The sequence below is a fragment of the Gorilla gorilla genome, chromosome 2 (genome assembly GCF_029281585.2).
Source record: "Gorilla gorilla gorilla isolate KB3781 chromosome 2, NHGRI_mGorGor1-v2.1_pri, whole genome shotgun sequence".
Lineage (NCBI taxonomy): Eukaryota > Metazoa > Chordata > Mammalia > Primates > Hominidae > Gorilla > Gorilla gorilla.
This window is the reverse complement of record NC_086017.1, coordinates 184,484,350-184,511,778: the sequence shown is the minus strand read 5'-3', so window position 1 is coordinate 184,511,778 and position 27,429 is coordinate 184,484,350. Positions and strand designations below refer to the sequence as shown.

General features: G+C 38.1%; 1 protein-coding gene across 18 annotated transcripts in view; it reads right to left on the bottom strand.

Moving 5' to 3' along the window:
- NLGN1 (neuroligin 1) overlaps positions 1-26,252 on the bottom strand; it is an 887,779-nt gene extending 861,527 nt beyond the window's left edge. For 8 of the 18 annotated variants that reach the window (XM_063704368.1, XM_063704373.1, XM_063704367.1 and 5 more), the window contains exon 1: positions 23,796-26,252. The gene's annotated coding sequence lies outside the window, so the exon portion shown is untranslated. Of the gene's footprint in view, positions 1-6,275; positions 6,403-23,371 lie in introns of all 18 variants that reach the window. The other 10 variants (XM_055383659.2, XM_063704372.1, XM_063704375.1 and 7 more) reach the window with 4 other exon arrangements.
- Between the last annotated feature and the right edge of the window lie 1,177 nt (positions 26,253-27,429).

The window sequence follows — 27,429 nt, the reverse complement described above, 5'->3', positions numbered from 1 at the left end:
AGGCAACATGCCAAAACCCTGTCTCTACAAAAAACACAAAATTTATCCTGGCATGATGGTGCACACCTGTAATCCCAGTCTTCTGCCTCAGTCTGTAGTCCCAGACTGAGGCAGAAGAATTGCTTGAGCCCAGGAGGCAGAGGTTGCAAAGAGCTGAGATTGCACCACTGCACTCCAGCCTGCGTGACAGAGACCCTGTCTCAAAGAATAATAAAAATAATTATTATTATAAAATTGATCCTTTTTCTATAATGGACTTTGTTGGAACACCTGAGAAAAACTGAAAAGGGTCTAAGGATTAGATGGGATAACATACCAATGTTAATTCCTAATTTTGATGGCAATTGTAATTAGAAAGGAGAATATCCTTATTTGTAGAAAATGTACACTAACGTATTTGAAGGAAAGATGGGCAACTTACTTTTAAATGGCTTTAAAAATAGACACTTGTACTCTTGCAAATTCTAATTTTAAGACTACATCCAAATAAATAACTTTTCTAGGCATTTAAGATTATTTCAAAATAAAAAGTATATAATAAAAATGATTTTTAAAAAATTTGAGAAATAGACTAGAGTCCTGATTCTGAAAATCAGGAGTGTGAGGTTATTTAACATTTCCTTATTAATTTATAACAATTATATTATTATTTTTAACTTGATGAATATTTTACAATACACTTAGAAGAAACACAGTAGACAGAATAGTAAGAAAATATCTGAAAAAAAGAAGAGTAATTAATGCACAGGGCTTGTACTACCTGATATTAGAAAAGTATTAGAAATATACAATAAATTAAAACAATGTAGCATTTTCACCCAATAAGCAGAGCAATGGCAATGAATAGAAAGTCCAGAAGATTCAACTATGTGTAAAAATTTTGTACATGAAAAAGTACACATTTCAAATTAGTGTGTAAAGATAGGCTCTTCAATACTACCATTTTTAGGGTGTACAATCTTTTGGCTTCCCTGGGCCACACCGGAAGAAGAAGAATTGTCTTGGGCCACACATAAAATACAGTAACACTACACTGTTGGTGGGACTATAAACTAGTTCAACCATTGTGGAAGTCGGTGTGGCAATTCCTCAGGGATCTAGAACTAGAAATACCATTTGACCCAGTCATCCCATTACTGGGTATATACCCAGAGGATTATAAAATCATGCTGCTATAAAGACACATGCAAACGTATGTTTATTGCGGCACTATTCACAATAGCAAAGACTTGGAACCAACCCAAATGTCCAACAATGATAGACTGGATTAAGAAAATGTGGCACATATACACCATGGAATACTATGCAGCCATAAAAAATGATGAGTTCATGTCCTTTGCAGGGACATGGATGAAGCTGGAAACCATCATTCTCAGCAAACTATCACAAGGACAAAAAACCAAACACCGTATGTTCTCACTCATAGGTGGGAATTGAACAATGAGAACACATGGACACAGGAAGGGGAACATCACACACCGGGGACTGTTGTGGGGTGGGAGGAGTGGGGAGGGATAGCATTAGGAGATATACCTAATGTTAAATGACGAGTTAATGGGTGCAGCACACCAACATGGCACATGTATACATATGTAACAAACCTGCACGTTGTGCACATGTACCCTAAAACTTAAAGTATAATAATAATAATGAAAAAAAAAAAGAAAAAAGATCTGTCAAGCAAATGGAAAACAAAAAAGGTCAGGGGTCACTATTTTTTTATTTTATTTTATTTTATTTTATTTTTGAGACTGAGTCTCGCTGTGTCGCCAGGCTGGAGTGCAATGGTGTGATCTCGGCTTACTGCAACTTCTGCCTCCTGGGTTCAAGCAATTCTCCTGCCTCAGCCTGCTGAGTAGCTGGGACTACAGGCACACACTACCACGTCCAGCTAATTTTTGTATTTTTACCAGATAGAGATGGGGTTTCACCATGTTGGCCAGGATGGTCTTGATCTCTTGACCTCTTGATCCACCCACCTTGGCCTCCCAAAGTGCTGGGATTACAGGCATAAGCCACCATGCCCAACCAGGGGTCACTATTCTTATATCAGATAAAACAGACTTTAAATCAGACAACAGAGCCAGGCACAGTGGCTCATGCCTATAATCCCTGAGCTTTGAGAGGCCGAAATATGACAGAGCAGGGATATCACCATCTTGCACAAGCACTGTTATTTTCCAATTCACGTTAATCAAAAACTGCCTAAATCCAAAGGGCATTAGCCTAAATGGCTAAGATAAGCATGATCATAAACAAAAAAAAATCTCCGACCAGAAACATTCCAAATTCCTCTGCGACCAGAGACATGCTAGCTGCCCCCCTCCAGCTGGGAAGATGCCAGCCCCGAGATAACCCCCTTCCTGCTGGAAAGATGTCAGCCCCAAGATAATCCCCCCTTCACCCAGAGACATTCCAACCTCACCATAAACTTCTCCCCCACACATACACATTCCAAGCTTGTGATAAGCCCCCTCACCCTAAAACCAATGTATACTCATGTACTTTGTCTGTTAAGAGAAAGCGCTCCTGATCGAAATCAGCCAGAAGCCCTTCTCAGGTTTTATCGAAAGTAAACCTGTCTTTAACTGCCAAAAAAAAAAAAATCTATATAGATAGATAGATAGATAGATAGATAGATACAGATATATACTAACACTAATGATGGCTGATGAGCAAAAAAAAAAAAAAGAAGAAGAAAGGTAAAGAACAGAAAGGAAACTGCAAAAAAAAAAAACATCATATTTTAAGGAAGTTTACAAATTTGTGATGGGCCACATTCAAAGCCATCCTGGACCCCATGTGGCCCAGGGCCTGTGAGTTGGACAAGTTTGGTTTAGATCCTTATATCATACTTAATAACAAAACACATTTTGGATGAAAAACATGTAATTGTAAAAACTCAAGACATAAAGCTATCTAAAGAACATATGGGTTAATAAGTACATAATTTGGCTTCTCAGAATCTAAGCTTGATGTTAAAGAAAGAAACAGTAACAAAGATCTATAGCTGTGTTTACATAAACAGAATAAATGGACAGTAGATTAGAAAAATTAGATGAAATCTCAAAGATGAAAATCATTTGGCAAATACATATTTTTATAGTTTTATATCATTAGCTATCAAAGACTTGCCAATTTATTCAATGACAAGAAAGATCATACCTATTGGATTGGAAAATATCAAAAAGAATGTAATATCTGTATTGCACAGGGCACAACGAACTTCTGCCTGAGACATTTCATTGGGCTATGACCTTTATGGAAGGCACCTTAGGAATATACATTGAAAGAATTTAAAGTGTGCATATCTTTAACCCCAAGAATTCATGATCAATAATTTATCCTAAGAAAATAATCAAACTGTGCATTGAAATATGCAGTTCATAGTTAACAGAAAAAAGAAATGAAAGCAAAAAAAAATTCAAGCAATAAATTGTTAAATTATAGTATACAATATTACATTGTATACTAATTATATCTTAAAATTATAATAATTACATCTTCTAATTATATAATTATAATTATGCTTTCTAATATTTCACATATTAATATGTGAAAGAAATCTATGACAGAGCATTAAAATACCATCTTTGTTATATATACTTATTATATATTTTATTATATTTATGTATATATACTTTCAAATAATATGCACACACACACAGAAATAAAAAGAAAGAGAATGGATGAATAAAAGGAGCTACCTTGTGATGACAGAATTCTGTTTTTTTCTTCCTATCTGCTCAATTGTTTTTTTCTTGTTATTAAGATAAGTATTTGCTTAATAAAAGTAATAAAAGCCACAAAATTTTATGAGTAAAACTTAGTCTGAGAAGAATAGGGAGGCAGAAAGTTTACATAAAAGTTTAGTTTAAGAAGAAACACCTAAAAAACATAGTTAATTTAATATTTCATATTGTGCATTCATTCCCTTTATGTTTTGTATTACAATATCTGTTACACAAGTTACATGTACAAGAACTATTTATAAGTTACAAAATAACTGTATAACTGATAGAGACCCAAACATCATTATCTTTGAAATTGCAAGTTATTGTTGCAAGCAATGTTATGAATTATTGCATTTCTGTGTGGTGTATGATAATTAAGCAACTCAAAATAATTCCTATTAGTGTCTGATACATATTTTCTAAGAGTGTTTAAATCCACATAATGATAGCAAAATATGAATTGCTAATTTTATAAAGAAAATTATTGTTTCCATTAAAGTAAAAATGCTTATAGGATTCAGATAATTAAGCAAAATAGAAAATCACTATTTTTTGTAAATAGATTATTTAGAGAATTAAGTTCAAGTATCAGATATCAAGACATTTTAAAAATAGTTTTAATCAGTGAGCTTTTAAAATTACTTAATTCTATAGCCTTAAAATTGAAAAAGACCATTTAAAAAAGATAATCAGAAAATTTATGTTTAATTCATTTCTACTTCTACGAACTCTCTTGAACTTCTATAGTATATTTAAGTTTAATGGCATGAATAACTAATTACAAATGTAATTTGTGACACCATAGATATTACCTTGAGACATGGAAGAATATGTCAAATGTAATATCTAATACAAAAAAGGTAGATCATTTTCTATGAAAAAAATAACATGCAGTATTAATTCCAAGTAATGGATTTCCAGGTTTACCAGTTTGTACTCTCAAGAGGTTTCAATTTTATAATTGCAAGAGCATATATTTCCATTATTGAACATAAGAGTTGAATTCATACAGACAGATGAATATTACAGTTTGATCATGGTATCATAAAGATTTATTTTATATGAACTTTCAAAAACATTATTTGTAGAAAATCTCAGAATAAATACTTGGGTTTCTTTATATCTCTCTCAAAATACATAAGACTCACTTTAACTATATATATTAAAGTGATGAAATCTTTGTGCTTGGGCCATATCAGTATGCATTTAATCATATCAAATTCTAAAGAATACAAATATTATTTGCAACTATATGTCTCCCACCTCTTCTTTCGAATCTTGATGCTCACATGCTTTGGAATGATATCTAAGTAAGAAATTAACACATTGTTTTGTAGGTATATTTTTGCATGTCTTTTACCAGAAAAAGCCTCAGGATTACATGTAGTAGGGGTCAGCTTTGTGATCAAAGCAATATTTTCTGAACTAACTGAAACACGGAGTCTTTTAGAAAATAGAAAGCAAAAGAAATATGAGTTACGGAAAACAACTCACACAGTGAAATTCATGAGGAAGAAGCTGTTCCTGGTTGCCTGTTTTTCCTTTGGCCCTTCAGGGCCATTTCTGAAAGCTGAGTTATCACCAAAAGAACAGAATGAAATCATTCCAATGAGGTGCTGCATATTCTGCATACACTATCTCATTAAACCCTCTCATTCTATGAGGAAGATATTACCTCTATTTTGCAAATGAAGAAATGAGGCTTAGAAGGATAAGGAGCTTGCATAAGGTTATGCAGTTTAGAAGTCTGGGGAATGGAATGCATATATTGAGCATCTATGCTCACTCCTTTGGTGGTGTAATCTAATCTCATGGCTTAAATACCATCTATATGTCAACAAGTATAATGTAAGTGATGTAAGTGTTATATAGAAACAAAGTGCTTGAGCTTCAGGGTCCTTATCTGTGAAGCTCATGAATCTATCATTTCCAAGATAAATAAACTCAGTGGTGTCAACCAATAATCACACCTGGTAATAGCTAATATTCATTTTATGTATGCACTCTTATTGTGTGTTAGGCTCTATACCAAGCTTGCTCTCTCTCTCTCTCTCTCTCTCTATATATATATATATATATACATATATATATATATATACATATATATATATATATATATACATATATATATATATATATATATATATATATATATATATTTACTTCTTGCAATGTTCCACAGGTAGAGTTCTCCTGATCTCCCTTTATCAATAGGGAAACTGAAGCATAGAGAGACTAAATAACTTAATGGCAGAGGCTCCTCTGATTTTAAGGCCTATACCCTGAATCCATCCAATTTCTGACTCTACTACAATATATTACCTTTTTCTCTGCTATATACTCAATGGTATCCTATATTCATATAGAGTTTAATAGTATATAAAATGCCTTTTCAGACTTTGACTTATTGGTCCTTTAATACTACTCTATGAAACAGGCAAGAATATGTTGTATTTCTTATTTTATAGGGAAAAACACTGAAACTCAGCCAGGTTGCACAGCCTTCAGCAATCATTAGCATACGGCAAAGTCAAAACTTACCTATGTCAACTTATATCTACATCATCCAACTTCAATCCCAGTGTACTATGCGTAGCATCAAGCTTCTTTCCATTCTACTTTTTCCGGGAGAGATTTGTCTTCATACTGCTAAACTGCTTGTTGAGAACTTAAAAAATAAGGATCAGAGAAAGACATAATGCCTGTCAGTTGCTTTAAATTATCCCCCCTCCTACTTCCTGCCATCTCAGATTTAAATAGCAATCCCTATATAATAGGAGCTGTAAATTTGCCTATTTTGCACTTGACAAAGGAGGTTTTTGCCAAAAGCCTTGCTCAAAGGTCCAGAATTTAACCACATACAATTCAGTTACTACAATTATTTGGAGTAATTTTAAATCTAACTATTTGAAATCACCCTTTAATAACAATTAGCTTGAAAAACAAATGCGGTTTTCAAAACACTGCAAATGTTCTGACTTTGCTTGATGAAGAATCAAAGACCAAGGAGAAGTGTGGCTCACTTGGCAGTTGCCTCCTTGATAGCCCTCTTGTCTCCATCTGCATCTTATTGTGGGCTCTTGTTTCAATTTATTTGTTTAGGGATTTCAGGTGGACTTCTCTGATGACGTTATTCATATGTGGACATCTTAGGGCCTCTTCCCTGCTCTGTCTCAGGATGCTTTCTTATCTGATTCCTATTGTTTGTCATTCTAGGCTGCACACCCTCTTGGGCCTTCTCAAAACCACCCACTTCACCTTTCGTGGTCCTGCTCCTCCAAATCTGATTTCCCAAGTGAGATGTTGCTCCTTAAATCATCCTCCCTTTCTCTCCCCAAAGACATTAATGTTCAGGTCCTTTTCTTTTCAAGGGTTTTACTATTAAACACAAATGGACACACTGCTGTAGATCCCTTCCTCAGTAATGGTCCCTCTTTCTAGACTAAGAAGTTTTTGGTGTTTTTTTTTTTTTTTCACATGGAGATGTTGCATATCATATAATGTAGTTCTAGTCTCTTAACTAAGGTTCTGAGGCGGCAAACTGAAGCCTCTATGTACCTTTTGCTAAACAAAGCATAGTGGTAATTCTCAGATTACAAAGAAAGGACCACACTGACCCCTTACTTAAGTCCATTGGTTTCCTAGCGTCCTGAGGATTCCTTCTTCTCCAGTCCAATTCAAAGATAGCCATTTAATCATTCCTAAGCAGGAGACATGCCCTCTACTCACTCTGCTCCCTGCCCTTTCCCATCTTTTTGTATACTACCAAGAAGAGTACTATATAACAAATATCTCCTTTATCACACTCAAATCAGTATTCAAGCATCCTCTCTGTTTCTGTTAAGTCAGCAACACAGCTACCAGTTTGCTTGCAGACATAGCTTGAAACAACAAGATGTGAGGATGATCTTTTTCGGTACCACACATGCCCCTCTCCCTTCCAGGCCCCCACTCCTGTTCCCATATGTTCACATCCTAATACAACATAAGTATGAAGATGCTTTGGAGGCACTTTGGGGTACCTTCCTGAACCCAGGATCTTCTGTGCGCACAGTGGACATGATAATCACTACAGTGTGGAACCGCATGCTGGGGACACCTTCTCTGTACATACAAAGCTCGCATCATCTCTTCTACCTTCACCAGTCACCTGTTGTACCACAACCACTGCTGCTTCCTTTCTCGTTCTTTTTCCAGGGAGAAGAAGGTTCTTGAAACCTTTTGCCCATAGGGTAGCCAGAATCACCTGGTATGTTTAGCTCCAGGGCTTCCCATTTGACCTGCTGCTCTGGCCCTGAACTTCTCTAGACATCTGGGGTCAAGGCTCCTGAAGGAAGTGATAACCAATGTCTTCCAGAGTTCTGGAAGTTAACAAAATTGCTGTAGATCTCTTCCTCAGTAATGGTCCCTCTTTCTAGACTAAGAAGTTTTTATTTATTTAATTTAAATTTTATTTTATTTTTGAGATGGAGTCTTGCTCTGTCACCCAGGCTGGAGTACAGTGGCATGATGTTAGCTCACTGCAACCTCTGCCTCCTGGGTTCAAGCGATTCTTCTGCCTCAGCCTCCCAAGTAGCTGGGACTACAGGTGCGTGCCACCACGCCCAGCTAATTTTTGTATTTTTAGTAGAGATGGGCTTTCATCATATTGGTCAGGCTGGTCTTGAACTCCTGACCTTGTGATCCGCCCGCCTCAGCCTCCCAAAGTGCTGGGGTTACAGGCATGAGCCACAGCACCCGGCCGAGAAGTTTCATTTTTAAAATTAAAATAAAATAGGTAGATGGATGGATAGATAAAACAAAAAATATATGAACTTCCTTGTCTCAGAGGCAAATTTGTGTTCTTAAAAGTTCTGCAGGCAGAAGGACACTAGATCACAGTCACATTGCATCCCCAACTTCCTTAGTCCATCACTTCCCCCAAAAATGGATTAGGAATGGGCAGTCTGCGAGGGAAGCATGTTGGCTAGGGTGGGCAAGGCAGAAAGAGAAGGAAAGACTCTTAAAAAGAAAAGAAGGATAAATATCGCCAGGGAGTCAAGCACAAGCAATCTTTCTTATTCCCTCCTTTCCATCTGTAGCACAAACCACAGTTAATCAATTACTTTCTTGAAGAGAATTACTGTTACATGGAGAGGGACCTAAGAAAGCATTTGTTGTCAGCATTATGCACTGCAGGCCTTATCACAGTCAGGCCAAAAAAGTACCATTACAGAGCCAAAGGAGATCATCTAATTTCATAGAATCCCTTCTTGTGAAAGTATGTTATTGGGTATGCCTGATGCTGTCAAAGTGGGGTGAAGGAAGGCTGAGCAGTATTAAGAATGCAGCTTTTTTTGTGGTTGTTCAAAGAAGAACTATAGCAATTCTTCCTTTCCAGTGTTTTTATAATTTGGTTTACAATCAGCCAAGACAAAACAAGAGAAGGGCTGGAAACCTTCCCTCCAAGAAGTTGGAATCAATTTATTTTCCTGAAATATTTTGTCAGTGTGGTAATTAAGAGAGTTTCACTCAGAACTTTATGCATTTGACTATTTCCTCATTAAAAAAAAAAAGGTCAGTGTGCTAATAAAGATAAATACATTCTACTTTCCTTTCAGGATTTTAATTCTCTCAACCCTATCATAGTACTCAAGAGCAAGCTTACCTGATGTCCTTACAAAATCCTGGTTCTAATGCTCTACAGCAAAATCACCTGTGCAAATATGTGTGCACACTGTGTGTGTGTGTGTGTGTCAGAGTGAGAGAGAATGCATTGAGCACTGGCATGTGCATCTGAAAAGTTTTAGTCTTAATTCCTCATTATTTTTGGTAGCATCATTAACATTACAAAAACAGTAAACTGGTATAGGTTTCAAACATGCAAACTTGCTAATAGTATTCTGCAGAGGGACAATTCCAGGATCAGAGAGAATACTTCTTGCTCCAAACACAATTTTACATTTTGAAATATGATTTACTTTCTGGATTGCAGCCAGGCAATTACCATTCACAAATATTTCAAGTGAGAGAGATAAAGTGGTTGCTACTAGTCCCATAATTTGGAATTGCTGCTAACAGATTTTACATATCATCTACTTTTCTGCCATTCTCTTTCAGAAAATACAATTAAATCTTAATATTTCTGCATTTTAAGTCTTACTGTCAGCTTCGTCACTGCTTGAAACAAAAGCGTGTAAGTGGCTCCCTCTGGTGCTGCCACTAGTATTAATTTTTCTATTCGCAACCACAGATGTAACCCAGAGAAGCAGGAAAAAGTAGGTAGAAGCCCTCATAACTGGAAATGTCTCTTGGCACACAATCCCACATGGAATAATATTAGATAAGAGATGAGGGGTTTTGGAGGGCGGGGTAGGAATAGATGCTTAATATCTTCCGTGGCCTTTTTTCCTCACTTCATATACACAAAAGGAAATTGCAAAAGCTTTAAGAAAAGTCATGTTTACTAAACCCCAGCCAAAATCCCCCATTCTTGTTGCCTAATACTAATGACCTAAGAAAGTACTTAAGTACTACTTCTAATGGACCTCGACAGGGCCATCAGTCACCAGCCCAGCACTCCACTTGACCTGGGGCCTACATAGCCATGATTAGAGCAAAAGTAGGATCATAAAAAGTCTCTTCCAAGTGGCAACCGAGGGCTCCAGAACAGCACCTCTGAATGGCAGTGGTGAAGGAAGCTGGCAAAACTTCCTTCTGTGGCTGTGGTCCATAGTTCTCTCTGATGACCACTCTTTCAATGTAAGTCCTACTCACAGACAGAAAATGTTTGAAATTTAGACTCCTTAAGGGAATGATCTGACTTCTAGGTCAGCCACCACAGTGTACAGTCCCAATGATTAGTTTATAGCAATCTGCAGGCTCTCTCATGCTGATCTTGCCCTCTTTTCTGCCAAAGAGGCAGCACATCTTCCCTGCTATATTTCTCTAAAGCACAGCACAGCCTCCACCACCAGCCAGAATGTTAATGCATTATCACTCTGTACACTGAGAAAACAAGTGACCATATGTAGCCTATGCCAGCAGAGCTGTAACTGTGAAGAACAATGGCTCTGAGTCAACAACAGAATTAAACTACTCCCTCTTGTGAAGCTCTTCTGAATATTTTAAGTGTTGCCTTGAAAGTGTGGGATTATGTGCAAGCATAAACATTAGCTTAATGCAATTTTTTGATACAGAATATGCCAGAGTTTAAAAATCAGAATTGAAATGCAGAAAATAACTTTGGGATAAATTTAATTTTTTTATGTGTGATTAAAACATGATTGAAGTGGCATACTTTATGTATAATTAAAGTTGCTTTGTAATTAAGAGATTTAAACATGTATAGAAAATGATACAGCCTAGTTTGGAGATTTTACAAAGGCACCTATTAAATACTCACCCCTAGCAAGCCTATGACTCAAATGTTTTCACATTCTAATGCTGATAGAGTTCTTGAATTTTCTAAAGCTGCCAATTTCACCATTTCTAAATGCTTTATCCCTCCTTCCATGTGCTAGTGAAATAAAAGCAGCCCAATCTCCCCTGCATTAACAAAAACATGGATGTAGAACACCATATCTTAACTTCAAAAACTCCAGGTGAAAAAAGGACTGTCACAATTGAGGTAGTGTTTGACTCATCTTTGCCTTCTCCATTGTGCCTAGCACCAAGCCCCACCCAGTACTTAGGAAATACGTGATAAATGGCTATTAGTAGGTGAGCACAGTGTGTCTGTGTTTATGTATGGAGGGTTCTCATGATAATGCAAACACTTCTGAACATTTTTATGTGCCAGGCAAAAGTGCTATGTTATTTTGTTTATTCCCATAATGGCCCTATACTTTTTAGAGTTTTAGAATAGCCTGGTGAAGGAATGACACTCAAAATAGACTAGCAGGACTACTCTCAGTGTATTTTTTACAGACAGAAAAACTAAATCAAAGAGAGGTGAAGTCCACACAGAATCATGAATTTTTGTACTAACTTAGCAGCAGTACCACCTATTAAGCTAAAGAATTATGCAGAACAAGTTTGGGTTTTTTTCCCCTTATCTTGCTCATTTGTGTCAGCCCCTTTCCCAGACCCAAATTCCTCAATCTCCCACCCTCTCCAGAGATTGCCTCTTGGCCCCGCTACAGGTCCCTAAAACATCCTTCTAGTAAGCACCTGGCATTAACCTAGGCTTGTTCTCACTAGCAACGATCTTGGTTTAAACTGATCTTCCTGGCCTTCCCCATCAATACTTGTCTATTTTATGTTTCATTCTTTTTAGGCAAGTATCACATGGGGGAGGGAAACAGTCAGACAAACTTATTCATATTAGAGTGTTGGTTGCTGATATTTGCATTTAGAAGGCTTTTGCAACATTTCAAAAGCACAATGGAAAATCCTGAATTTGGGTTCTGGATTTAGGTACAGAAAGGATGCCATGTAAGAGACGTGTGTAAGAGACATTGTTGACTGGATACAGGGATCAGGAGACAGGAAATCAGGAGTTGGAAATGGGGGAAAGAAATAATATTCATGAAGATAAGCAAAAAAATATATGGACTGATAGATGAATGCTAGATTTATTTTCCTGGGGGCCAGTGACACGTTTTCTAGTGTTTTTCCACATTCCCGTCTACAGTATATATGGAATATGAACAGTTTTTTCCAAGAAAAGTGATTGTTTCTTCTCAGGCTTTCTCATATCAATCATTGAACTATAATTTTCAATTAATAAAGATAAACAGAGGTAGATAGATACACATTTACATATTGATATATATGTATACATATGGCAGTTTTGCAAACCTGAGTGTAGCAGGATAAATAAAAGATATTGCAATGTTAAAGATGGCTCTTTATACTCTTTCTAACACTCTAACAAATTATTCCATTTCCAGTGATTATACCTTCGTTCTCCCCTATAGCAGCACCACCCCATACTCTTGTTTTTCTCAGATTCCTATGGTAGAGTGTCCCACGAGAGGCTGTTCTGTGAAAGAAATCTCGGCTTCCTAGGAGTTCTAGAGAAGTCTCGTGAAGAAATGACATTCAAAATAGCATACCAGGACTATTCCCAGCGTATTTTGAGTTACAACTGGCAGAGTTGTAATGCACCTATTCTTTTTTTTTGAGACGGAGTCTCGCTCTGTTGCCCAGGCTGGAGTGCAGTGGCACAATCTCGGCTCACTGCAACCTCAGCCTCCCGGGTTCACACCATTCTCCTGCCTCAGCCTCCCAAGTAGCTGGAATTACAGGCGCCCGCCACCACGCCCAGCTAATTTTTTGTATTTTTAGTAGAGACGGGGTTTCACCGTGTTAGCCAGGAAGGTCTCGATCTCCTGACCCTGTGATCCGCCCACCTCAGCCTCCCAAAGTGCTGGGATTACAGGCGTAAGCCACCGCGCCCGGCCAATGCGCCTATTCTTGAGAAGTTATAGAGGCCATGTTTACGGAGTTCTACAGAAAACATGCTCATGCTCTTCTGAAAGATTCCCTCCCTAATCTCCAGGTGCTGGTTATTCTAGCCACTGACTCCCAGAATGAGCTGCTGTTTTTATGGAGAGTGACTTCAAGGAGAGTCAGGAGGGATGTGTTGATTTTACATAGAATTTAGTAGAAATGGAAGAATACATCTCTCTTGAAATTGCCCCTTAGACCTTAAAAATGTTAAAAATTTTTAAGCGATGGTGAGTATGACCAATGAGCATTAAAAGACAGATTGGCACCAACTAGATTCTCTCTCCCTTAAGCAAATAGGCATTCCGTCTTGCAATCATCAAATCTGGAGGGACCGCTTGGAGTACCATGTTGAAAAGGAGCATGGAAAAGAAGACATATTGTGTGAGGCAGAACGTTTCTAGTATTTCTTATGGAAAGAGTGCTCGGGCTAGAGAACCATATGTAGGCAGGATTGTGCCACTGCACTCTAGCCGGGGCAACAGAGCGAGACTCTGTCTCAAAAAAAAAAAATGATAAGAAGAATCTTCTCATTTGATGACAGGCAATCAAATAATCTCAGCTTGATTTTGTATCAACCAGTGTCACAAACAGACATTCTCAGAAAATCATACGTTCCATTTTAAATAATTTTTTAGTGGACGCAAACTCTTTCTGATATGAGTAATATGAACCAATTTTTCTGAGGACTATTTATTCAAAATAAATGTATAATTGTTATTTCTAATCTGCAGAGGCCCTAAACCAAAATACTGAATGCAAAATAAGATGTATGATTTCAATAAGCATTTTTCTTTGCTTTCTACAATGATATTTCTCAATGTGTTTGTATGTGTGTGTTTACTTTTGAAGGAATCTAGAATGGCCAACTGCCTCTGCTGCCTGTCTTAGTCTTGATTTTTATTGCTTTTATGCAAGCAATGCTTGCTCCCTCTTCTCTATTTATTCATATCCTAATCTCCTTTAAATAACACCTCCTCCACTAACTTTGCTAAAAATAGGACTCCCATTTTTTATCAGTTCTGGCGATTATTACCTATACTTCTAAAATTCTAGTAATTATGTTATCATGGTAACTTATATACAGAATATATGGTGCCGATGTATGTATTACTGCTCTTTAAATAAAACTAATGCGTGAAGGCATTATGTGAAGATCAGGTTCCAGCTCTACCATTGCATAAACAAGCAAATCATTTTTTTCCTCTGGACTTCGGTTTTGTCACATGTAAACTAAGGAAGTGGGCCTATGTTATCTAAAACCCACCATGGCCCTTTCAGCTTTTCAGCTGGAAAGACCGTTGAAAATTTATTAAAGTTTTTAGAAATAAATGATTCCTTTGTACAATATGTTTTACAAACCACCTTAGGTCAAAAAATGTGACTCTACGCATTTAGTCATAAAGATGTGATTACAATATGAATATAATCTCTGAACCCCATTTAATGATCTGAGACTCTAAGCCATTAAATAGTACTCTCCATCTTGAAACCTAGTATCTTGAATATTTTTCTTAAGGACAAAGTGACACAACTAGAGGATTAAAATAATTTAATTAATAATTTTATAGAAACCTACTTACTTCAGTAATACTATATCATGTTTTTGATATCTTAATTGTATTATGAGAGAATTTCAAGAATATCTAGCCAAAATAAAAAAGAAGGATTTTCTTCATGCTCCATAAATCAACTCACTTTTTAAGCAAAGCAGGTAGGTGAGAAGCAACACAGTGTTTTCTCTGTGGTGACTACAGCTACAACGAGAGAAAGGAGAGTGGCACACCTCTGGAGAGCTTGTTATTCATCAAAAAGTAAGTGCCCAGCTTTCTGACCACTTAAGAGCAGTGGCAATTTTCAAATACAATACAGGGAAGAAACACTGTTGTCTGTGGAAATGCACAGTAAGAACTGTCAAGATGTATCCACAAATAGTAGCATCTGACTGGTCCAACTATAGGCTTCTCTTCCTTTGATTTATATATATATATGAATACATATATATGAATTCAATATATATATCTTATATTCATATATATGTGATTCATATATATGTATTCATATATATGTGATTCATATATATGTATTCATATATATGTGATTCATATATAGGTATTCATATATATGTGATTCATATATAGGTATTCATATATATGTGATTCATATATAGGTATTCATATATATGTGATTCATATATATATTTGATTCATAGATATATTCATATATAAATATACATATAAAATAAAATAGTACATCACCAATTTATACTGAATCATAAAATATGGTTCAGTAATGATAAAATAAAAAAGGGAAACTTCATTTTTACCTGTCAATTTTCTCTTGCTTCTTACTGATAATTCTTTTAAAGAAGAACATTTATATATATAGTGATAGTTAATTCCTTGCATAAGTTTTCTTTGTTCTTGGTGGAAAATGCATTTTCTTCTTGCCTCCTCCCACTTTTACATCCGCTATTTGGCTGTGATTTATTTAGTAATCTTTCTCATCCAGTATATTTGAGGAGAAGAGTTCCTAAATCCTACTTTTGTTCTGTTGAATCTTCTGCATTGCTTAACAGTTATTTTAAAGAACAAGTAAGATATGTATGGACAAGTCTCCCAAAACATGTAAAATATTAAAGCTATATATGATACAATAAATCTTAAAGTTATATAATATATGTTATATATTTTAAGCTTACCAGCTTACAGTACATCCCTCCACTATTATGTATTTATATCATACTAACTTAAAATGTGTAATATATTATTACAGACTTTATTTCTGATTATCTTTACCCAAAACAGATTTTAGAGCCAGGAAACATGTTTAATTTTAATTAGCCTAACCATACATTTGAAACACGAAAACCAAAGCCTAGAGTGAAGGGATCACTAGAAATGACACAGAGAGTTACTAGAAGAGTCTGCTCCCCAGACATCAGTCTCTTCGTTCCTGGTCTAGTTCTCTTCATTTGTTTTCATCCTACTATTATTTCTTTTCTTAAGACTAGCTATATTTTATATATTACATAGTTGGAGGGCAAATAGAGAAAAAAAGAGATAGGATTAGATTTTAATCATACTTTCTAAGAATTACGCAATAATTTCTCTTATCTATTTGGAGATTATTAGTTTGGTTAATTAGTTATCGCTATGGTATTAGTTTGTTTAAAAAACGAGGATCATGTATAATTAAAGTTGCCATATTTCATTGACTCTGACACCTTTAACATATCTGAAATCAAGGTGCATTTTATAATTTCTTATGGCCAAGCAGTAGTGGAGGCATAGTAGCCATAGACTATATATGTGAAAATTGTTTGTATTCTTCTTCTTCTTCTTAGCATGACCAGACAACCACCACTCCTGACAGTTCAGGACAATTTAAGGAAGGCAAATGAGTTCTGGTTGTTGTCTGAAAACATTCCACGTCACATTCTAGTAAAATCAACAACACACCAGGATCAAATCATTCAGAAGGTATCAGCTGCTTGCAATTAAATTCTGGAGACAATCGTGGAGCCCTTCAAAAACAGCGCATCATCAACACATGCATACTATTTTCTGTGGAAAAACATGGCTATGAATGAGTCAAAAAATGATTCAGAAGAGGTTCTGAATAGGATAAATTTTTTTAAATTTTTAAGCCAATGCATCTTGCTAATATATGTTTTATTCATGTAAAAGATGAATATATGTTAAAAATCTATATCTATTTGTCTAAAAATCCTCCTTTATAGAAATATAAAGTAAAAATTCTAAGTAGTAGGGGACGATTGTGGAATTAATACTGGGGTGTTCTTTCCACAGTGTGAATAAAATGCAGTGTTCTAGAATCAGTGCTCCTTGGTTTTGATAAAATACGGTCTATTAAATATAATTAAACATTTAACTCCCTAGCAGAGGTTTCAGGAACTTGCAGTAGCTTAGGCTCATTGCTATGAACCATAATGAATTCACAAGGGATTTGTGAAATAAACCTTCTAATCATCTGGACTGTGTCCAGATAAGAGGGTTCAGGTAGATACTCAAAAACATACTTCCATGATGGTCATCACCTGACACAGGAGTGCCCACCACAACATAGATCTATTTAAACTCTATTTCACTATATTTCCACCTTCAAATATATCTTCCATTAAAGCAAAAAGGAAAAGCATCTGTTCCTGACCCTAAACACAGATGGAGTTACTAATTACCATTTTAAGCTTGATTCAAAAATCAATTCCCCTGGAGGCGAGGAGCCCAGTTCAGAGGTGGTTGCTGTGGTGTAAACAGCTCTAGGCATGGAGCCTGAAAATAGAGCATTGTCAATGGAATGATGAGATGCTCAGAAGGCACCTTCTAACATACTGAAGGTAAGCCAAGAAGATCGCCAACATCCATCACAAAAGTTGCTTTGAAACAGAGAGAGAGATCAACCCCATTCTTTTCCTAGTTTATGTTTCCTTTACATTGTGGTTTTGGATCCTTTATACTGAAGAAAGAGTTATTGCAATGAGGTTATTAGAATTCTAAAACTGGAGGGAAAAAAAGTTGAGACACAATTTATATCTGCTCATACAGCAAAATAAATATAATGAATTCAATTTATTTATATTTTATCTCACCTACACTGCCTTAGTTTCCCACCTGTCTGCAAACTACAATATGTATCTCCATAAAAATAACTCAAGCACAACTGCTATCTCTTTTCCCTGAAATCCTATTGCACCATATTGTACCTATTGCTCCTCTCATGCCACAAATTCAGCAGTTTACCGAACATAGTATCGTCTAATTTCCAAACATATATTCATTCAGGGAAAAAAAAGACATGTACTGAGTGATGCGCGATGGCACTCATTTGTTTGTGCATGTATTCATTACATTATTTCTTGTTCTAAAAAATAATTTGAAGCAGCTACGATTTAAAAAAACTCCAAAATAATCAAATATTTAAACAAAGTTAAAGTTTAAAAATGAATCCAAATAATAAAGCAGAGTAAAGGAAGATGATTAAGGACATCTTTTTCAATTGAGCACAAAATTGGCTCTGAGCTTCCATGAAGTCAGGCAAAAGAATGAAAATAAAGCTTTCCTTGTTTACAAAAATGAGTCATAATGTTCAATGAGAGAGATGCTCACTGGTATGTGAGCTGAAAATTAGATCCCTCCCTTGAGCCCCTCAAGTAAATAAACCATTATCAGAAACAAAGAAGTAATTTTTATTTGTGCAAAGCATATATGAAGTCCTTCTTTATGAGAGTAACTGGCCAAAGGGTTCAGTCATTTCTCGTATTATCTCTGAATTATGATGGTGAAATCATATGACAAACATAGATGAGGATACGTGATCTGTTTGGTAAGGTGGACATCCTCTGATTTAACTATGGTTTACATTATATGATCATATAGATAGGTATACGATGACAAAGCAAGGTTTATAATTTAGACATGTAATATAGTATAATTTAGTATTTGTAATTTTACGCAGGACACATTCCTACATTTTCCAATTATTCAGTTTCTATTTAAAAAAAAAACTCTGTAACATCATGAAAGCATGCATTCTATATCAGAAGCATGCAGCCAGACATAAACACCATTTATTCCATGGATTCAAAGGCCATGTAATTATTTTTTCATGAATTTAATTTTCACATAGGCATTCCATACTTTAAGAGATCTGAGAAGGATAGATAGTTTGTTTGTGGAACTCCCTGTTAGGAGCCCTAGATAGTTATTGCCTCATTCTTCCCAGTTAACAGAGCTCTGATTTTTTGTGTGATGCAGCCAAGTCCACAGGAAAACAGACCTCTTCCCCAGCCCTCAAGGGGCCGACCATGATGATCAAAAACAATCATACAACGCATTGTCTCATTGACAGTTATAAGTTAAGAGTGAAATGTGACATAGTTTTAGTCATTCAGGCATAAAGGGAAGTTTGCTGATATCTTCTGTGAAAAGTTTCCTTCTAGATAAAGAGATATATCCATGAGAAGAAGACTGCTTTTTCATTTCTGCTTTGAGTGGGGCTATGAGAAGAGGTGATGTTTGGCTCCGTGATAACCATATTGTTTATCTTGTTTCCAAGATAAAGACTCAAGAGATTTACAGTGAAGTCGTACCAGAGCCATGACATCCTTGAACTCCTAAGTTAGACAACCCTGGATCAGCACACCTCCAGAATCTGGTTCTGAGATAATGAATGTATTTTTTGTTAAAGCCTTTAATTGGGTACTCTGTTACTTGCAGGCAAAAGCTTCCTAACAGACACCATCTTTTATATTTCTATATTCTATACAAAGTTGAGCAAAAATTTGCATTCAACGAACTTACAGAAAATATAAACAAGAATAGGAAGAAAAAAGATTACAATCAATCAGACAAGATCATTGGTCGTCCATAGCAATGTTAATATATTTTTGTAAGGCAGAATTATTTCCTATGATAAAATCCAAGAGTACTTATTGGTAGGTAGATGGTAGGTAGATAAGCAACCCATCTTAAAGTTAGTATAGTCCATGCTAACACATCTGTACCAGAATCCATTATTTTACCTACTGCATTCACTAGCATGTGTTATCTTTCTAAATACAAGCATTAGAAAGAAATATTAAAACAATAGAGCTGCATTTTTATTTCCTTTGACATCTCTCACATGATTACTAAATAACTGGTAAGTATCAATAGCAAAGTCTATTGCTTTATTCAATAGACTGGAAGAGAAGGGATGCCGTCTGCAGAGAAAAATGTTATGAAGCGCTATATGTTTCCATTCTGCCCATTTATTTTCTAAGTAAAATATCATCAAAAGGAAAAATATCACAGTATTACCCTGGTTACTTTATTAGCATTTAGCATGTGGAAAAATTATATCGACCCTCTTTGATGGATGTTTATTTTGTGTTTACTCTTTCTCCTTTCTGAAGTATTTAGACGAATTTTATGTATTCATTCATTCTGCCATCACGGCAAACACTAAGTTTTCAAAACCAAATCCATTTCCCCTTCTTTTCTTGAAGATTCTGATTTTGTTGAGGGTAGTAAAATGTTACCCTAAAAATGTACCTTCCAACCTCTCAGTTACCTAGAAGTAGCCAGCTGACAGAGTCTGGCAGTGATATGAGAATGGAAGTCTATGGGGAGAATGTTCACACCATAAAAAAGACACAATGCTCAGAGAAGCCTTGTTTGGCCTCTTTCCCTCCTCTTCCTTCCTCTTATTTGTTTTTTAAATCTCATCATGTGTCCTCTACCACTTATTAAGCAAAAAATCAAAAAGATCCTCGCCACCACCATAATGCAGGGAAAAAAACAAAAAACAAAACAAAACAAAAAAAAAAACAGGGGTAGGGAAGAGTAGGAAACAGAGAATTTCCTTCCTTCTGATCTCAGAGCAATACTTCTCAACCTGGGACAATCTGACCTCTTAGAGACATTTGGCAATGTCTGGAGATACTTGGATAGTCATGATGAGGTGGGGGTGGGGTGCACTACCAGCATCTGGTGGATAGAGGCCAAGGATGATGCTACACATCCCTATAATGTACAGTACACTCCCCCATAACAAAGACAAATAATTATCCAGCCCACAATGACAACAGTGTCAAAGCTGAGAAACCCTGAGGTAGAATACTGTTATCTTTTTCTCCCACATTTTGGGCCCCAAAGACAGACACGAGTTTGGAGGCACATCAGTGACCTTGTGCCCATGAGAAGAAAGGTTTCGAGATAATAGAAGAAGCCTGATAAAATGCTTAAGCAACTCTCTTCTCCTGACTTTTTATCATGTGAGATAAATAAAGCTTTATTTGCTTAATCCATGGTTAGCCAAGTTTTCTGTTACTTCATAGCCAAATATATTTATAAATAATACATTTACTATTCATTTATGGTAGACTCTATGTTCAGATATAAAGGTAAGCTATCATTTCCGAATGACATGATAAATCAGGCATGTCTTTTGATCTCTGGCAATTCACTGTGCAGTGAGAAAGCCAACCATTAGAAGTGTGAAAGGTGGGCTACTCCCAGTATAAATACTGTGTTGTGGGAGCTCAGAGTAAGGGTACAGGAAGGAAGCATCATGATGGAAAGACCACCCAAGGAACTAAAATGTTTTTCTGTCCTATCATTGGTGTATATTTGGTGGGGTGGGGTAGAGGTGCAGGGAATGGATCAATGAAGAAAGATTAGCATAAGCAAACCACAAAATCCTAAAATGGTATGTAGTGTTGGGGAAAATAGTAATTAAGAGTCTTGTGAATGGACTAAAGAGTGAATTCAGAAGGGGGGCCAGGAGGACAGTGTTTTAATCTACATAAGGAGGTTTAAGAATGAATTGTGAAAAGCATTGAGTGGCATTAGGGTTGTGGACTTTGGCATGTAATAATCTATAAGGAGCCACTGGCCAATGTTAATAAGATCATACCTATATTTCAGAAATAATAATAATATTAAGTCTAGAAGACTGGACTTTGGTGATTTCATTTACAGATAATTAAAACATAACTGAAAAATCATATCTTCCTATTGACAATCCAGTAAGATGGAAACCGACTGCAAACTTCACTTCAAAAACTAAGCCTTTAAAATGTGGCAAAGGTATATGTTACACAGCTGCAGTTTCTAATACTACTGTTACTTTTAACTGTGTTTTGCTTACAAAAACTACAAATTAGTATTTGTTAGGTAATTTGTGAAATAACTCCTTTGTGTAAAAATAATAAAGAATTATCAAGATAAACCATTACTATGTTAAAAACTGTTTCAATACATGAAAACTCAGAGAGATATGTCACTCAAAGCTATATCTGTATTAGTATTGTCTCACAAAAAGTTGTCAATAGCATTAAAATGTATGTGAAAAATTTTATAAAAAACTCAGATCTCAGATTTATAACTGTATCTTATAGTTCTAGCTACTTAATTATCCTATAAAGAAAACCCTAAACAGCTAGTTTAATGTAATTTGAAGGGATATGTAGATCCTGCCACTGGATAACCATGTGAAAATAGTAAAAGCAGAATAAAATATAAGAATTTCAGAGTTGGAAGAGACTTTGGAGAGTGATCCAAGAAAGTCATCCAGGGATGCATAGGGTCATCAGGCCTTCCAACACCCTGCAAATGAAACCAATGGAGTTCTCAGCCTACCTTCTTTAAGTGTATATTTCACCTTCAACTTCAAAGCCATTCAAACATTTACATTTGAAAATATGTTATTACTAAATGTAAGTGGAAAATTTCACAAAATAAAACTACACTGAGGGAATAAAGAAAAGATTGACAGCAAGTACTTTGGGGGTGGAAGAAGGGAGACAATGGGAAGGACGGGAACTAAAGAAGCTTTTCTTACTCCACACTACTGGAACTCTAGCAGAATCTGCTGAAAGATTGACTCCCTCAATTTCTGCTTATGTTAAGAGGATTGGGAAGACTAACTGCAGAATAGCAGGCTTACAGAAAACAGTTACTTCTTTTAATCAAACCATGTAATCAGAAGGCCTGAGTAATGATTAACTTCCACTTTCTCTGTGAATCACTCAATCACTCTGCAGTGCAAGTAGACTTAGATTCATTCTCTGCCAAAGGCACAGTAAATTTAATGTTTTTGCATTTAACATTTAATATTTTAAATACATGAATGACCCTTGCTTCCGAGCTCATTTCAAAAACCTTGTGTTCTGCTAGGTTACAATGGCTGATAGAAATGCTGAGACATTTTATAGGTTTTACACTCAAACATAGGTACACATACCCTTTCTCAGTGACATTTTAATATCTATGATCCTATTAATAATTGAGCACAATTAATTGTGAGAAATGCATTAAGACCCTGTAATTTTCATGTACAGCATGACAACTCAATTGACTTAAGCAAAAATAGTCTACCGGAGTTTGAGTATAAAAAGAGGGAAAATGAGTATATTAACTACCTGTAAAAATGCAGAGTAACAGATACTGGGTTAACTATACGAATTCACGTTTCCCAAGTGCTATATGTATCACTATGGCCCTGGAAATGCAAAAAGAAATAGTACCTTTGTGGAGGCCAACTGTTCATGATTTAGAATTATCACAAATGAATCAAATATTGGACATGTAATATCCCTCATTCTATAACACACTAACAACCTCCTCTGGAAGAAATTATACCCAATGCAAAATCTCAACCTAAATAATTTTAAATTCAGGTGGTTTTTCATTTCTACTCACAAGGCATTGTGTTGAGGCGGGCAGGAGTCGGTGGAGAACAGTTTAAATGTTTGGAATACCTTCTCTTCCCAGGAGAGTTTATTGCCCAATAATGCATAATATATTAGTTGCTCAACGCGGGGGATCTAGGGAGTGACATCTTGACTGGAAACACACAGATCTGAAAACCACCTCGCAGGAAACGTTGTGGGGAAGAAGAGCAACTTTCTTATCCCTGTCAAACTAACCGGCGGAACCAACCCCAGAACTAGCCGGAGGGCCTGGGGAGAGCAGAAGGCTGAAAGCAGCTCCTCTGCGCTCCGCCGAGGGTTCAGGCAAGGGTTTTCTTCTGGAGGCGGCATTGTTCCTCCATCTGCTCAGCCTCCGTATTTCGCCAGGAAACCCTCCCCGCTTTCTCGTAATCTGTTCCTTATTTCTTTTGTACCTCTCAGCCGATTTCCATGCTCTTGGTCTCTGTGGTCCCAGGGCACAGCTCTAGGGTGAAGAGCTGCAGTGACTGGGGCGCCGCTCTAAGGCTTTGGAGGCGACTGCACTCCGCCCGGGCTCTGGCAGCGTGCGCGCCGCACACTCGCTCGCTCCCTTCTCTCCGGTTTCTCCGGCTCGGACGGGCTCTCCCGGCCTCTCATCACCCACTCCGGCTCGCCTTTCCTGCCGTGTCTCCCCACGCCAGCTCCGCGCGCTCGGCGCTGGCCGCCCGGGCGCGCTCTCCGCGCCGCCGCCTGATCCTCGGCTTACAGCCGCGGCGCTCCCCCGCCCGCCCACAGGCCGGGACTCGGAATTGAAGGGTCAACCCTCCGCGGGGAGGCGGGGAGGAGCGGCGAGGAGAGCTGGGGCAAGTGGGGAGCCGCGGATGGGGGGACTGACGGGGGAACGGGAGAGTGAGCCCAAGAAGAAAGAAGATGCATCTGCTCCGAAGACGCCAATGAAGAAAGGACAGAGGGGGCAGGAGTGGAGTGGGGGAGAGAACGCCCACCAGGAGGGTGGGCAAAACGGGCAATTTACAAACTGCCGGGGCTGGAGATGCCGCGCGGAGGAGGAAAGAGGTTAGAGGCACAGAAGAAGAAATGAGGGGAAGTTACCACATCTCCCCAAAAGGTCACGTTTGAAAACCGTGTCCCTTGAACGGGAGTTAAACAAGCGACTGGCCATGGTGTAAAAGGTGGATTTAAAAGGAAATTTAGTGTCATGTACTTATTTAGACACGGCTTCGTCTCGCTCAACTCTGGCAAATTACCCTCCAAGTAAAATGTATTGGTTTTATGCAGAAACGGAAGGCGAATCTCCTCCACTGTGGAGTCCTCCTGAGATATTGGTTTGTTTGCTGGTTCTTTCTTTTTAAATAAAAAAAAGCGTTTGGGAGCTTCCATGAACCCCAACGCTTAAAAAAAAACCACCCAGTTTATTAAAGTTCATTATTTTTTATTGCTTTTATTTTCATCAGAGGATAGGGTGAGGGACTGGCATCTTCAGATGTTTAAAACACTTATTTAGGTAGCATTATTTTTTATAAAGGACACAATTTCCTAAAACCGCCAGAAAGGCTATTGGAAAACTCAGTTACTAGCCTGGGAAAGAGAGACACATTTAAACTCTAATAGACGATTATACCTCCAGCACCCCCCCCCCCACCCCCACCCCAATGGGATTGGAAAAGGGTTGAGTTTACAGAAGAGAGAGAGCAGAGAAGGGTGGGTGGAAGGTGGGGAAGGCGAAGGAGAGGCAGGGAATAGGAAGTTCTCGGCAATCCCCGGGATTAAGGTAAACGCCGGAGCTCGGCGGACGCAGGAAGCTCCCTTACCTTTCTCTCTAAGCCCCGTTTGCACCTGATCTGCAACCATAAATACTTCGTGGTGCTTAGTGTGCAGCCAAACGATGGCCGAATGTTAAACAATTCTTCACGCTCCCTCCCCCTTTTAAAAAACAGGCTCAAAAGAATGTTAATAGTGTTCTTGTTATCCATCGGCTCCAAAACATTCCGCTTCGTGGGGAGGAGAGACGAAAACCAGGCGCTTGGGCACGCGTATATGTATTTATATATTATGCGGTCGGTATATAAACATATATACGTTTCCTGCATGTAAATCCAAAATGAAAAGCACCACAGATGCTTCTGTAAGCGGGAGGGGACAGCGAAGAGCAAAACTTGGCAAGCCAAATGTATCCAGAGATTTCGTACCAGGAGCCACCTGCTTCAATATGCAGAATTTCCGAGAAGATTTAGAGGGAGAAGGAAAAAAATTAAAAATAAAATACCCAAAACACACACTTGAAACTGGAAGACACCTATGAAGCTTGGAAATGGAGAGGATGAGAAGATCTCCCGGGGCTACAGATCCTCAGCTAAGTGAGCAATCGCCTCCGAAAATCATAGGCGGGGAGGTGGCTGCAGATGCGTCCCCTGCTCCGGTCCCCGCCGCCGCCGCCGCCGCCGCCACTGCTACCTGTAGACACGCACACACACACGTACACGCGCGCACACACACTGCCACCTTCTCTCTCTCCCTCTCCCCTCACTCCGTGGCGTTGTCGGGTGCAGGAGTCTGAATCAAGCCAGACCATCCTCCAGACCCAATCCTGCCCCCTTCAGAGCCAGGACTCCCTCCCCTGCCTCCCTCTCCCCGCCCGGTTTATTGCACAGCGTCCCCTCCCCTGCGCGCCCCTCCCGCCGGTCGGAGGCGCGATCTTGGTGGGGGTGGGCTTCGGGGGCGCGGGTCCGGCGGTGGCAGACTTGGTGCTGGTGATGGCCCCTCCCTTTACAAGTTCCGCCCTCCTCCCTTACTCCTCCCGCGGCAGCCGAGCGTCCTCCGCCCGCAGCTTCCGCAGCGCCCGCGGCGGCAGGAGGGGTGAAGGGCCCAGGGAGTCACGTGTGAGGTTCGCCAAACCACTCAGAGCGGCGTGTGAGTGAACGGGCACGACCGCCCAGACGCGAGGCCTCGGACGCTCTGAGTTTCTCTCTTCTCGGCGTCATCGTGCTCCGGTTCCAGGCGTTTTCGTCTTGGTGACGGAGAGCGCGGAGTTGGAGGCAACAGCCTTCCACTGTGCCTCTTCTTTCCCCCGCCCCCCGCTTTTTGGTAAATCTCTAGCCACCAAACTCTCCTCTCTTTCCTCTGCTTCCTCTAGCTAGAGGCAGAGTAATCTCCGAATTGAAGCGTTCGTTGGCTGTAGACTGTTCCGTGCGAGTAGTGTGAACGCAACGCCACTGCCTTTGGCCTCTTCCTCCTGGCTGTGCCCACAGCTTCTGCCGCTGGATAGGTGATTTTAAAAAAAATCACAGCTAATCATTGTTGGCTTTTGTGACGGGTGTGACTCACTATAGCACATTGTTTACACCTACCCGCTTCCCACTAGCCTCTCTGTGTGAATTTTTAAATGTAAGTGAGTTGGAAGATAGGGCGGTGCCTACAGAACCACTAAGTTAACTGATTGCCACCTGTAATAATCGTAACCCCAAAAGGAAAACCTAGCAGTAGAAAAATCGCTATAAGTGACACGTGAACTAGAGATATGTTTTTTCTCACCATTTAAGAGCTTGCTTCATATTTCTCAATCTCATGTATGCTTTAATCTCCACAATTCAAGTAAAAGAAAGGAACTTTAACATTTAGACTGCAGTGGCCCTTATCACTCACTCATTAATTAATAACAGTAAGTAAGAAACCAAGGTTCTACCATTTCCGCTCTGATTTTTAAAAAAACAGTCTTAAATATGACATGTTCCTTTGGCTTAGAGGAAATTCAGTACCACATTGTCTTGATGTCGTTTTAGAATCCAGTCTATCTGGTCATGTTTTTCTTTTTTTAAAAGTAAATTTTAGGCTATATGTTGACAAATCCAGCAGATTTCGGTAATGCTCCCAAGAAAGTGAAGTTTCTTTCTACTAAAACATGCATCTGATTCTTGGTAACAGGTGTACCATGCCCAACTTGCACAAGTTTGTCTAATTTGACAACCTAAACCCTTTGAAATTTGTCTGGAATTTCCTAAGAAAGTTGAGAAATAAGTATCTATTTCAATATTTGTGAAAGTACCTAAATGGGTCCTGTTAATTTTCATGAGA